This window comes from Chenopodium album, chromosome 12 (assembly GCF_948465745.1).
Source record: "Chenopodium album chromosome 12, dcCheAlbu1.1, whole genome shotgun sequence".
NCBI classification, from domain to species: Eukaryota; Viridiplantae; Streptophyta; class Magnoliopsida; order Caryophyllales; family Amaranthaceae; genus Chenopodium; species Chenopodium album.
The window spans coordinates 2857287-2860636 of NC_137845.1; the positions used below are offsets into that span (position 1 = coordinate 2857287).

Below are 3350 nucleotides of genomic sequence, written 5' to 3' on the forward strand. Positions count from 1 at the left end.
ATTAGGGACCCGGTTCTGAGTAGTTAAGTTTCAGTCCCTTTTTATTGTTGTTGTAGGGAATCGAACACACAATTTCCCTTATAAAGTGGAGACGTGCAGTCCCAATCACCATTGCACTAACACCAATTAATACCATTCTCAATGATCCGCAATGGAGGAGACACCATGAAATTATATCATGTCCCACCGGGCCACGGGACCACATGACACTATTTTTTTTATTTTTTTTTAATTTTTATGGGACACTATTCTAGAAAGAGTTGATTTTTGCTTTTAAAAAAATAAAGAAAGAGTTGATTTATTTTTGTCTAATATATTTCATTGTTCCTTGAAGGATCTCTAACTCATTTTTTAAAATATCGTCTAACTCATCAGATTTTAAAAGAAAAATGAAATCGGCTTTTGAGTGATTGCTGGTCATCCCCTTTGACTATTGATCTTGAAATCATTTTCAACAATTCTCTCTGTTACTGCAGGTACTCCTCCTCGCAACTCTTATCTTTTTTTTTTCTTCACTAAATTAATACTAGTAACTTCCGTAGTCACCCAGAAAACCAAAGTTTCAATTTTTTATGATGTGGTGTTAATTTCTGCTTTTATTGCTTCTTCGTATATCTAAATAAATCATATAGCTGGTGGGGTTTGATTGATTTCATTAATTTGTTGTAAATCTGTATTTTAAGGCGATTACACTTTCATACCCACCACTTGTTTGATCTTTTGTCTGAGAGAAAAAACAACCAAAACCTAGTTTTTTTGGGTTTTATTTGATGTATCCTGTTCTTGTTGATCCTGAATTAGTGAGTCATGAATTCAAATTCAACCCAGATTTGATTTCAAACATTAACACCCATCAAAACTTTGGAAATGGAATCACCCAAGGTGAAATCTTTGGAAACGATGATTTGGTTGATAAAAAAACCCCATTAGTTGATTACAATAAGAATTTCATAAGCTCAGATATACCTGATTTTTCTGATGCTTGCCTCAAGTTTTTAAGTGATATTCTTTTGGAAGAGAATTTGGATGAAATTCCTGCTACTGTACAAGATTATAGGGCTCTCCAAGCCACTGAGAAATCTTTATATGATGCTCTAGGAGAGGAATATTCACCTTCTGATAAACCTACATCATGTTTAGATCAAAGTATTGAAAACCCAGATGATGTTTTAGGTAGATGTTGGGATAATAGTTTTGGTGTTGAGTCCAATTGGGTGCAAAGTCAAACACCATCTGAACCTTTTCTGAGCTTAGATGATCTTTCCCAATCGTTCTTGGAGCTAAATTCACAATCATCGGGGTCGAGTAATAGTGATGATTGTAAAGATGGGGCAGCAACTTCTCCTACCAGCACAATTTCATCACTTGCCCCAGAGAAAGGAGATAAGGTGGTGAGTAAACCCAGGAGGAAGAAAAACCATCAAAGAGATGATGGTTCGTATGGAGGAGGAAGGAGTAATAAACAACAAGCTTCGTCTAATGAAGATTATGTTGAGATGAAGCAGTATGATGATATACTTCTTTGCAAGGAAGATAAAGATGGTCTTGCTGTTGGTAATAAAGAACCCTCAGCAACTGATGTGAGCAAGAAGTTGCAGGAAAAAGGAGTGAAGGGTAAAACAATGCGCGGTAAGAAGCAGGATATTATAGGGGAAGAGGTGGATCTGAGGACACTCCTCACCCAATGTGCTCAAGCAGTTGCAAGTTTTGATCTTAGAAGTGCAAATGAGCGGCTTAAGCAAATAAGGCAGCATTCTTCTCCATATGGTGATAACATCCAAAGGCTTGCTCATTACTTTGCTAATGGTCTTGAGGCACGTTTGGCTGGTACCGGCTCAACAATGTCTGCCAATATTGTTGATGCACGTATCTCATCATCGGGTTTCTTGAAAGCTTACAGGGCTTATGTTACCGCGGTTCCTGCTAAAAGGATGTCATTTTTTCTGGCTAACAATACAATCTTAAAGTTGGCCGAGAAAGCAACAACAATCCACATAATTGATTTTGGTGTGTTGCTAGGTTTGCAATGGCCCTGCCTCATACAGAATCTAGCAAAAAGACCTGGTGGGCCGCCTAAACTTCGCATTACTGGAATAGACTACCCTCAGCAAGGATTCCGACCTGCAGAAAGAGTCGAGGCAACAGGGCGTCGTTTGGCAGGTTATTGTGAGAGATTTGATGTGCCTTTCCAGTATCAGTCCATTGCACAGAAGTGGAACACCATACGACTAGAGGATGTTAAAATTAGGGGTGATGAGCTGGTAATTGTCAACTGTATGTTCCGGTCTGTATCATTACTTGATGAAACTGTTGAGGCAGACAGTCAAAAGGATGCTTTCTTGAAGTTAGTCAAACAGATAAATCCTCGCCTTTTCATTCATGGGGTTGTCAATGGGACTTACAATGCTCCATTCTTCATCACTCGTTTTAGAGAGGCACTCTTTCATTATTCTGCTATATTTGATGTATTCGAAGAAACTCTTCCTCGAGATGATCATGAAAGGCTGCTAGTTGAGAGTGAGGTGTATGGAAAAGAAGCTTTTAATGTCATAGCATGTGAAGGCGCTGAGAGGACTCATAGGCCAGAAACATACAAGCAGTGGCAGGTGAGAACAGTGAGGGCCGGATTTAAGCAGCTGCCATTAGACAAGGAGCTTGTGGGTAGAGCAAAGGCCATGGTGAAAGCTAATTACCACAAAGACTTTGTAGTGGATGAGGATAGAAATTGGATGTTGCAAGGTTGGAAAGGAAGAACCATATGTGGTCTTTCAATTTGGCAAACTTGCTGAAACTTCCTCTGCTTCATAAGTTTTATGTAATATGTAGCACCCCCGTCACCCCCCCCCCCCCCCCCCCCTCTTCTTCTCTTTCCTTTTCTTTTTGTGCAATTTCTCTCGAATTTTGTGGTTAAGATTTCATTTATTTGTAATGAAAACATCTGGAAACTTTGTTTTTTTTAAGTCTCTTGCTCTTTTATACACTCTGTTCTTTGTATATATCCTGTTTCTGCCTAAATATAAAGAACTTTTGTAGTTTGATCCAGGGCTGATCAATTGCTTGAATCAGATTTTGGGTGTAATTTATGTTCTGACAGGAACAGCAATGATCTTTGTGCTCTGTTATGGAATCCATAAGTGACTTGTTCTTTTAGCCGTCTATGTAGTTGATTCATCAGGAAATTTTAGCTGCAGGTAAAGCATTGATCACCATTGCTATAAATTGTGGCATTGTTTTTGAGCTGTATTTGTTGTTCATAGAGATTCATTCTGCTGGGAACTTGTTTAGTTTGGTTAACATTCATGTAAATGCTGGATGTTAATTTTTATACGAGTATGCACTTTGTATGATGC

General features: G+C 38.5%; 1 pseudogene; it reads left to right on the forward strand.

Moving 5' to 3' along the window:
- Positions 1–308: 308 nt before the first annotated feature.
- LOC145570028 (scarecrow-like protein 30 pseudogene) lies at positions 309–2960 on the forward strand (annotated as a pseudogene).
- Positions 2961–3350: the final 390 nt, after the last annotated feature.